Genomic DNA, 12,270 nt, shown 5'->3' with positions numbered 1-12,270 from the left:
TCATTAATGTTTATATTTTAAAAATAGTCACGAGTTTTCTAAATTTTATCATATCAAATTTCTCGGTACATAAAATTTGCATCCACGTATATGAGCAAATAAAATAGGCAACGGGGTGGTGCAAGTATGTGACAGCTTTTTGCATATAAAAGAAAAATGGTATTGTTAACGAGTGTATCTGGGCCACTCTTTAAGAATTAAATCAAATGATTCAATTTTCAATACATTGATTACGCGCTTTTTCATAAATATTTTTTAATTATGGTCCTTAAAGAGTGCCCGAAGACACTCATTAACATTTCCCAAAGAAAAATTATATAATAGAAACATTACATTAATACTAATAATTGTCATTTAATATTATAAAATATTTCATAATGTTATTAATATAATTATATATGTTTATATAAATATAAATAGGGCAATGTTACGCGACTCGTACGAATGCACGAGTCTTTTATCCAGCAAAATTTTAGAATTAATCTCAGTTAACCTCGGTTGATTTTTTTTTTTTAAGGTTATATAGTGTATGTTTTAGTTGTGCGGTTACAATGATTGATTTTGGATGCATTGGTTCTGTAAAATTGATTTTGACTAAAAGTCAGATAAATGTAAAAGTGAATTGTGTTTGAAGACATTTATATAAAAGTGAATTGAACGATAAATTTGTGTGTAAAAAGTAATTTTGAAATCAAAAGCTACAAGTTTTAGTTTTAAGTAAAATCAATTTTAGGGACACAATCAATTCTACTTGAAAGCAACCAAACATGTGAGAATTAATTTTACACCTTCAATTGTTCAAAAAAGTTACACCTCCATAATCAATTATGACCCCTCTAAAAGTGGAATCAAACACACACATGTTATATAGTTCTCATTTGATAATTCCGATATTGTTTAACCCACATTTTTACTCGAACTCAAACATGAGATCTTGCAACTGCGTGTTTGAATTTTAAAAGGTTTTGTCATTTTTTCAAAAGAAAAAATAAAAAATTTACATTTTTTATCTTTTTTTAGAGGAATAGTTTATCTTTTGTAACCAAGATGACTTAAGAGATTCAAATCATAATAAATCCGTCAAAACTATTTAAAACAATAACTTTTTAAGAAAAAAATATGCAATGAAAACATTAAAAGTTGAAAACATTAAACTTTAATAATTTCTTTATTTGAAATCATTAAACATTGTACTTATGCCTCGTAAAAAAAATTAAACATTGTACTTATGACTTTCTTAGTTCTTTTTTTCACCCTTTTAGTTTTTTTAGAGCGCTCTTTTAGTTTTTTTTTTGGTTAAAACTTTTTAGTTTTATGAAAAATAAACTATTATTTTAGTCTCTAAATTTTTGTTTTAATTAGATAAATAGGTCAAATTTAAAAAAAAAATTGTCACAAGGTATGCCCAAATAAGACAACAAGATCAAGAGCTACAATAAGGATAGAGTGCAATAACAAAACACACACACAACCATGCAAAAGTGGAAAACTAAGAAAATCCAAGCTCAAATGATAAAAACGTGTGAAATAAGACAATCAACATAATTCAAGCTTAAAAATTCATATGAAAATGGACAAAAAGGAACAAATTAAAATGAAAAAAAAAATAAATGATCAAACTGTTACTTGAAATTAAGTTAAGAAACTAAAAGTGTAATTTTGCCTATCTTTTATAACAAAGATAACTTAAGGGATTCAAATCATAATCAAATCCATCAAAAAAATTTAAAACAATAACTTTAAAAAAAAAAAAATATGCATTCAATCCATTAAAAGTTGAAATATTTAATATTTTTTAATGAATAATTTCTTTATTTTGAATCATTAGACATTGTACCTATGCTTCTTCAAAAAAAATTAAACATGGTACTTAAGACATTTTTACTTCTTTTTTCACCCTTTTAGTTTTATTTTTGGTTAAAACTTTTTAGTTTTACGAAAAATAAATTATTATAGACTTTACATTTTTTTAATAAGATGAATAGGTAAAAATTAAAAATAATGTTTAATGTGACCCAAGATATGCCCAAATAAGACAACAAGATCAAGCACCACCAAAAAAAAAGACAATATCATCAAGAGCTATAATGAAGATAGAGAGTGATAACACCACACACAACCATGCAAAAATGGAAAACTAAGAAAATTCAAGCTCAAATGAAGCACAAAGGATAAGAACGTATGAAATTGGACAATCAACATAACCAAGACATTTAAGAGATGCAAATCATAATCAAATCCTCAAACTTTCATATTAAGCCACTACCTCACATGGTTGTGTATTTTTTTTTTTTAAAGGATGGTTGTGTGTTCTTCTTCAAAAAAAAAGGATGGTTGTGTGTTTATTAAATAGTAGCATTAAAATATTATAAATAAGTAATGAGATGGGTGATCAACTTTTTTTGAAAGGGATGTATGAAAAACTTAAACATCCAAAAACTTTTTTTTTTCTTGAGGATTTTCTAATGGTGATGTATGAAATTATTTAAAACAATAGATTTTGATGAAAAAAATATGCATTCAATGCATTAAAGATTGAAATATTTCATTTCTTTAATAAATGTTTTCTTTATTTGGACTCATTAAACATTGTACTTATGACATTCATACTTCTTTTTCATCCTTTTAGTTTTATTTGTGGTTAAAACTTTTTTTTACTTTTGTGAGAAATATATTTTTATTTTGGTTTCTAAACTTTTTTTTAATAAGTAAAATAGGTAACATGTTTGAAAAAAAATTGTTTGATGTGACACACGGTATGCTCAAATAAGACAACAAGATCAAAAACTACAATGAGGATAAAGTGTGATAACACAACACACAACCATGCAAAAGTGGAAACTAAGAAAATCCCAACTCAATTGAAGCATAAAGGATAAAAAAAAAAAAAAGTATGAAATTAGACGATCAACATAACCAAAACATTTAAGAGATTTAAATCATAATCAAATCCCTTAATCTTTCACTTTAAGCCACCAAATTCAACAACGTAGGTATTTACCGATTCGTTGTAGGTATTTTTTGCGGGTGTATTTTTGGTTTGGGTCCAATTAACATTCTTAGATTCAACTGATGATCACACCAAGATGATGTCTCCTTACCATTACCAACTCTTATCACAACGTGAATATTAAACCAATTAGGAGCATCTAACCCAACCCCATCATGAACCATATGCAAATATTTCCATCTATAATTTTCATACATATTTATAAGATAACACTTTAATCCAAAGAATTCCATGATTAATCCTTAACCTCCAACACCATTCACTTAACCAAGCATAATTAAACTTCTCACCCCACTAACACCCAATCCTCCTTTATCACAATCCAAGTACACATGGTCTCAATGCACTCAATGAACCTTGCGAGCCCCACCATCCCCACCTCACAAAAAATACCTAAAAAGGGGTTCAATTTGAGATATAATACTTGAAAGAGCCTTGAAGAAGGAAAGAAAATAATCCAATTAAGAAGACAATACAACTTTAAGAAGAACAACACGACCACTCATTGACATATTACAACATTTCATACCAATTAGACTATTATCAATCATTTCAATAAAAGAGAGCCAGAATGAAATATGAAATAACCTCATATTGGGAGACCAAAATATTTAAATACAACTTTACAAATTTGGGAGTTAAGCTGATATCCCCAGCGAGAAAACTTTTATGAAAGTTGACTTTTAAATTCTACATCAATTCAAATAGCAACAAAATAGCCTTAAGAGTTCTTACTACTGCCCTAATTTCTTCTCCCAGAATGAGAGTATTGTCTGCAAATTGCAAATAAGATACTCTAATCAATTGTTCAAAAAAAAGATACTCTAATCAAAATCAACTCCAACTTGAAAATCAGAAAATAAATGAACTATAATAAAATTACATATCATTATATTTAAACCTGTTGTGGCTGACGAAAATAAGAAAGGTGACAATGCATCACATTGTCTCAAAACCCCTCTCTAATACAAATTCATCGGTCAGGATTCCATTAACTAAAATAGACGCAGTGACTGTACTCACACACTCCGAAACCAGTCTCCCCCATTTGTCTGAGAAATTCATTTGAATCATAACAACCTTTAAATACTATCATTAAACTTAATCATGTCAATAATCAGTTTCGGTCGATTTGTTAAAACTTTAGCCAACATTTTATACATACGAAGATCCCCAAGTTAGGCAAGGGAAGGATTGGTAATACAGTTCACTTTCTATGGAAAATTTTCAATTTCATCTGGAAAGATGGTGATTTTGATGTTAGAGAGTTTTTTCTCTATAGGTTTCATCCACTTGAGGTAATCTTATTCAAGACATGTCAGACACTAAATATGAATACATCTTTTAGCGAGAATTTAAAGTTTGATTGGTCATGTTGTAGGATTCTAAGAAAGGGTGTATTTTTGACAATTAGACTTAAATATCTTCTCATCATATGTGCTATTAAATACTACAAGAAAGTAAACGGTAAATTTACGCGTAAATAGTCATTTTAATTTGGTCGATGAATAAGTGAGCCACTATCATTGTTCTTCATGAATTTACTAAAATTACATAAACATTTCCAAATGTATAATTTGTTAGCTGAATTGATTGCTTTTATTTATCTTGATCTTTTTATACAAGTATTGTCGATAGATTATTTTATTCATCATATGTAGATAAATCTTGTCTCCTCGATCCACAATAGAAAAAATGAGAGACTTGAAGGATGAATGCACAACTTTATGGATTAGACTTTTCAAATGTTCGATCAAATGAATTTACAAAACTTTTTTTTTGAAGAAAATGAATTTACAAAACTTATAATGTATTCATCACCTCAGACATTCTTTCACTTATCTCTTTCCCTTTCTTCGATATTTTCATCTTCCGTCGGTTGTCGAATCCATCTCTTAACCAAACTCCATGATCATTGGTGGATCTTTGTCACTATTTCTGAAGGACCAAATATGTAAAGAATCTATAAATCACTATTGTAAGACTTAAACCTAATCTTGTCTACGTAGGCACATTAAATATGCGACATTTCGTTAGTGCATGTATTTAGGAAATATGCATAAGGATGAGATAGATAAATAGTAATAAAATTGAGAGGGAAATAGAATATTCAAATGTGTTTACCACACTATAAAATCTTGAGAATAGCATTACATAGTGATGTGTCACCAACCTATGACAGAGTGGTCCATACTAAAATTTACTCATAAAGGGTGCATTGTGTATTTGACTATTTGTGATCCCATCTTTGACTAAAAAGTTTTTGCAGAATTGAACTTTCCAGCGAATGCCAATTCAGGATTCCTTTTCATGTGGGCCCAAAGAAGACAAACTTGGTAGGGACACTATGCTTCTTTAATTCCTTAGAGGATAGAGTATGTAAGTAAGAAAGGGACATACTCACATACATGATGCTTCTATATACAGTATTTTCATCATTTTATATAAAAGAATATTCCCTCCGATTTTAAAAATGTTGCAATTGTTTCATGTCTAAAGAGACAGAAAAGAAGAAAAAAAGAAAAAGAAAAAAAATGTTGATATTTGTCAAATGCAAGTTAAATTTGATAGAAAAGCTGATGTTAGACAACATATAAGTAAGATTATTCGTATAGTTATTTTAAAATTTTGAATGAAGATGTGGTGTCTAAACTTATTTATATGGTTGTTCTAACTAAACAACAAAAGTTCCGCCCGACTTTGAATATAATTACTAAGAATAATAATACTTAAATTTCACTTAATCTTCTTGATGCATTAATGAAATACTACATTTTTAGAATATTTCTCATAAAAATTATTGAGAAAAACTCAAGTTCTACAAAGATTTAAGACATGACCGGAGTAAATTTTATAAATAGTGACAATCGTCATCTTACTAATCAATTTTGTAAGATTGAGTTAGGTTCGATATAAACATTTATAAAGTATCAGAGTCTATCCATCAAACCACCATTCGTAATATATTTGCTCTCTATGTTCTTAAAGAAAATTTTGTACGGTAATTTATATTTGGGATGGGAGGGCTAACTACTTCCTCCGTCTCGAAATATAAGCAAAAAAAACTCATTTTATTTGTCTTAAAATATAAGCAAAAAATACAAACTTTTATTATATTTAATCTTGTTTTTAAAAAAAAATCATCTTTTCCAATAAAAACTTTTGCTTATTCTCATGAAATTAAATACAAATTACATTTAATTTTCTCTCTCTTTCATTTTTTCCATAACCAATAGCCAATGAAAATTGTTTTTACATCTTCCCATGAAACTTATTCCAAAGAAAATACAAAAAACTATGCTACAAATTCTTATGTTTTAGTTTTCTTAATAAGTGTGATTTTTGTTTTTTTGCTTATAATTTAGGACGGAGGGAGTATGTTTTTTAAAACATTTGCTTTTTTTTTTAATAAAATCAAATAACAACGTGATAGATGATCATATAGTACTCCAATCACATTTAGTTGATTTTAAAATACATTTTATAGTATTTGTAATTTAAACGAGAAAAATAAACACTTTCCTCCATTTAAACATACCTTAAATAAAGACATCTCTCAATTGAAATTTAAACATTTATTCAAAATATTATAAAATATAAATATTTTTTATTAGATTCAACCGTTCTTTTTTCATCCTTTCTTTTATTTCATCATTGTTGAGAATGTCTTTGTTTTTAATTTCTCCCTATCATTTTCATCTTTGTTTTTCTAAGTTATCTTTAGATGAAAGTTGATGAATCAATAAACTCTTAAATAAGAATATTTTTTTAAAAGTGTGACTTCCACCGATGAATGTACTCCAATTAGAGATCAAAATCCTATTCATATGTTTAAGAATCATTACAAATAGGGTCTTGCAATGATTAAGGAAACCAAAAGTAACATGTTTGTATTGATTTCAACAACATTTTAACTTTTAAAATGTTAAATTTATCACTTTTCGTCATTTTCCAATGTTATATTTCTATATTTATTCCCTTGTCCAATGTCCCAAAGACAATGGTTAACATTCTCTTTTGAAATAATATGAGTAGTAAATAAATATACCCAATCTATGTCGACTTTAATTTGCTCATTCATTGGTGCACATACTTAAAAAAAGAAAAACAAACAAACTGATTTGCCACTTTGACATTAAATATGTTGGCCTTTCAAACAAAGTTTTTCGAGAAAGGGAATCAGAATCAGAGATTGTTGAGTTTATAAGTGGCTAACTGGCTATGGCTATTAGATTTGTACCACATGCACTGGACAGTGGTGACCACTTGTCTCTTCACATGGACATTTATCGAAAATTATTTCACTTGTGCCTCTTCAATAAGATGGAAATAGGAGTAGTACTAAAATAAGTATAATACCTTGATTTCTTTTGTTTTCTTCCCACTATATTTTACTATCATGTCTCTTTAGTTAGATTTTTATCATTCTATAAAAAATTGATTGGAGTTGAAAATTACATTGATAGAATAATAAACATGTCATAGAATAAGAAACATATCATAGAGTCGACAAAGTTTTATGTTAGTTGTCGAGGTCTAACCAACTCTATCTTTATATTTATACTTAAGTTTGAGATCGACCTTAACAAGATTTATAAAATAAAAAAATTACACTTAAAATTATGTTAGAGTTAGTATTTTGAAATATCGGATTAAAAAATTAATATATCTTCTTTTTTGTTTTTTGAGAGAAACTATATCATCTTCTTAAATTGATTGTTTATTTATTCATTAGAGTAAGGATTTTCAATTAGTTTATCTATTCAATAAAGGAAAATGTTACATGAACACCCTTTATTCCTACACCTTATTGTACACCCCATGTATTAGAGATATTTTGGTAAGTTCATCTCACAATCACACTTTATCTTCTATTTATGTGGGGTCCAAGTTGCCACGTGTCAGAATTTTGTGTGGGTGTAAAGAGTGTATTACCACATGGGGTGGTACATGCATCATCACTCTTCATTAAATTGATTTTTAAGTGAAGTTAACAACAATCATGCCACCTCCACCTCATAAAATAAATTAATGTGTCCTCCAACTCACTGGATTGTCTACACTTTAGTGGTTATATTTTTTTTGTGGTGTCGAGGGTTCGAACCACAGACCTTGCATATATTATTCATTATCCCTTACCAACTGAGTTAAGCTCACGGGGACGTTAATGGTTATATGGTGATTCGTTAATTATATCAACAAATAAAAATTCAGTTTCCTCTATATTTTAATATATTTGATCTTTTTAAAAAAAATACCAGAGAATCCCTAAAAAAGAGGCTTACATGCAATTTTGATCCCTATGTTTTTGAAATTATTAACATTTGATTCTTCTATTTCTAAAACATATTTTTTAATCCCCTTATTTAAAAAATCAACAAAATATGTTGGTCCTCCTCCCCACTAAATGATGTAGATATGCATTAATAACACGGAACTTACGTGACCTTGTCTACATAGCATATCATTTAACACATCATTTTCATATCATTTTAATTATAAATTCTGTATTACAACTATCAAAAAATTAAATAATAAATTGTTATTGAAATTAAATAAGAATTAGGAGAATAAAAAAACCTCAAATCCCCAAATTGATTTCCACTAAAACCCTAACACCAAAAATCCTCAAATTAATCTTCAGATTTTCCTTATTCCTTCAACATCATTTTCCTTCAATATGATCAAGTTTAAGTTGAGTCATCAACCCTCTTTGTGTTGTTTAAGTTGAATTATGTGTAACAATTGGTAACCAATTGACTCTGTTATGTGTAATGCATGTATATAGTGTGAATAAAAAGAGGGTATTAAAATAATGCAATCAAATCCTAGGTATCATAAACGACAAACATGATAAACAAAACCACTCAGATAAATCTCAATTCTTTTTTAATTTCAATAATAATATGTTGTTTAATTTTTTGATAATTGTAATAAGTATAATGTATAATTAAAGGACGTGGAAATGAGGTGTTAGATGATAAGTCATGTAAACAATGTCACGTAAGCTCCACATCATTCGTGAACATACCACATCATTCAAAGGGGAGGGGACCATAATATTTTGTTGACTTTTTAAATAAAGGGATCAAAAAACTGATTTTAAAAATAGGGGTATCAAAAGTTACAATTTTAAAAATAGGGGGATCAAAATTGTATTTAAGTCAGAAAAAATAGCAAAGGACAACATGATGAATTATTCGTAAATGCTACATTTAACGAAATTTTATTCCCGAGAGGATCACGACACATGATTTGTAGTTATACATAGTGGGCCCTTTTCATTTTGCTTGCACCATGTTTTATACATGGCAGTTTATGAGATTTTGGTGGCATAGGACGAATCTACAATTTGGATCCTAACCTAACTAATAAATATATATGTAAACATCAAGAGAATTTCTCTTCTTCCATTTAGAGCCCATTCCCATAAAAAACCCGAACGTGAGTTAACTCACGTAGATGTATTTTCAACGTTAGTCAGACATTTTTTTCAGTGTGAGTTAACTCAGTAGCATGAGAATGAGCAAAAACAAATGGGAGAAGAGCAATTCTCAAACATCAAACTTGATACAAAAAATTAAGCAACTTTTTTACGGTCTAATAGACCCCTAAAAAAATTTGAGGACCCAAATTTCGTACTTATTTTTTGGGACCTAGGGCGATCGTCCTCTTCACTCTACCTTAGATACGGCCCTGCTACTACTAAATCCAACACTCAATACTCTTTCCTGATTTGTTTGGGACAAAAACGCTCGGAATATATAACGAGTGCTTTTGTCCCAAACAAAGTTTATTTATAAATCCATATATCATCATTAATGTGTTACTCACTCCATCCCTCAATACTTGACCTATTTGAAAAAAAATATTTGTCCCATAATACTTGACCTTCTTAGATTTCTAAGCAGAATTTGACAGATTTACCCCTTATAAATACTTTTTGTTGTCCCCATGTTAAAGTTTGTAGTGGAATAAAGAAAGTAATCATTACTTAAAAGTGAAAAAGTTTCAAAATAATGACAAGGGCAATTCAGTAAAAATATCATTCTATTTCTTTCATCTTTACACTTTTCTTAATCTGTGTGAAATTGTCAAGTATTGAGGGACGGAGGGAGTACTATTTAGGCTTAATTGCCTTTTTGGTCCTCTAACTATTTAATTGGTATCAGATTAGTCCTCTAACTAAAAATTGATTTATTTCAGTCCTCTAAGTTTCTCATCGTTACTATATTTAGTCCTTTCTATTAGTTTTATTTAAATAAACGTTGGGGTTTGTGTTATGTGAGTACATGACCTCCTGTTTCACACATACATATGAACCATAACAGTTACCAATAATATCAGTCACTATTTAATCATAATACCTTAACAAGGCATATGACCAAAATGATACTAATAAATAAAGTTAGAGGACCCACATAACACAAACCCTAACGTTTATTTGAATAAAACTAACAAAAAAGACTAAATATAGTAACGGTAAGAAACTTAAAAGATCAAAATAAATCAATTTTTAATTAGAGGACCAATCCAATATCATGTTGGACTTTAATTTTCACATGAAAGTAAAGATGTTGGACTTTCAAACAAAGGTTTTCGAGAATGAGAATCAGAAACAGAGACAGAGATTGTTGAGTTTATAAGTGGCTATGGCTATGGCTATAAGCTACTATAGCTATTGGATTTGGACCACATGCAGTGGTTGACCACCTGTCTCCTCACATGAGCATTTATAGAGTTACATTGTCTTGTTGAATTCTTTTGTTTTTTAGTCGATAAATATAACAAGTCAATTTTTTAGGCTTAATTATCTTTTTGGTCCTTTAACTATTTAATTGGTATCGAATTGATCCTCTAACTAAAAATTAATTTTTTTTGGTTCTCTAAATTTCTCATCGTTACTACATTTAGTCTTTTCTGTTAATTTTATTCAAATAAACGTTAGAGTTTGTGGTATGTGGGTACCTGACCTCCTGTTTCACACATACATATGAACCATAACAGTTATCAACAATATCAGTCACTATTTAATCATAATACTTTAACAAGGCATATGACCAAAATGATACTAATAAATAAAGTTAGAGGACCCACATAACACAAACCCTAACATTTATTTAAATAAAAAACTAACAGAAATGACTAAATGTAGTAACGGTGAGAAACTTAGAGAACCGAAATAAATCAATTTTTAGTTAGAGGACCAATCCAATACCAATTAAATAGTTAGAGGATTAAAAAAGTAATTTAGCCTCAATTTTACCACTCTACTTTTCTGATTAGACCATCTCCAATAGAAGAGTCTTAACCATTTAAGATCCGATATCTATTAGGTATCTTCATTGGGGAAATTTTTTTTCAGAATCTCATAAGATCCGGGGTCTTATTTAAGACCCCCACTTTAAAGCGGGACCACACACTTTTAATTTATTGCTTAAAAAATTTAATATTAGTTTTTTTTTAATTAATACTTACTATTACTGACAAGAATTTAATGTTTAACATGTGCCCTAAAGGCACAAGTTAATATGACCCTATAAAAAAATACTTGTTAAAAAAAACATTCTCCAAAAATTAAAATGCAAAATATAAAAGCTCTTCCATATTATCTTCATGGGAAACCGAAACAAAATATTCCAATTCCAAATACTAATATAAAAACTATTCCGAGTAAGGCTAATACTAGGCCTAAGAAATTCACCCAAGAAAAATAAATAAAAACTAGGCCTAAACATAATGGACCAGATCATCCCCTCTAAACCTGAACTGGCAACATATCTTTCTCTGCCATTATTCAAGAGGACACCTGCTCTTTATGTATCTACTAATTGTTCTTAGACACTTGTTGAACAAAAGTTAACTACCGTTCAATACTTTTTAGATTGGTTCAGATACTTTTTAAGTTGATTCACGCAATGGCGGAGTCCTTCATGAATTGAGGTGGACCACGGCTCACCCAAAGAAATTTGAAAAATTAACAGCCATATGTCCATTCTGTGAGGTTTTAAACAAGCTAGCCAATATCAAAAAGTCGTACATAAGACACTAATTCAAGAGACGTATATGTACGCAAAAGTCGTACATAAGACACTAATACAAGGACCTCTTCCAAAAAAATTTAGAATTTTTTACCAAAACATGAATTAAATATGAATTTTTATATTTTTTACGGTAAAAAATTCATATTTTGTTAAAAAATTCTATTTTTTTTGGAGTGATTTTTACAATATTCCATAAATTTCTGCTCAATTTTATTA

This window comes from Medicago truncatula, chromosome 6, assembly GCF_003473485.1.
Source record: "Medicago truncatula cultivar Jemalong A17 chromosome 6, MtrunA17r5.0-ANR, whole genome shotgun sequence".
In the NCBI taxonomy this organism is placed as follows: Eukaryota; Viridiplantae; Streptophyta; class Magnoliopsida; order Fabales; family Fabaceae; genus Medicago; species Medicago truncatula.
This window is presented reverse-complemented; position numbering follows the sequence as displayed.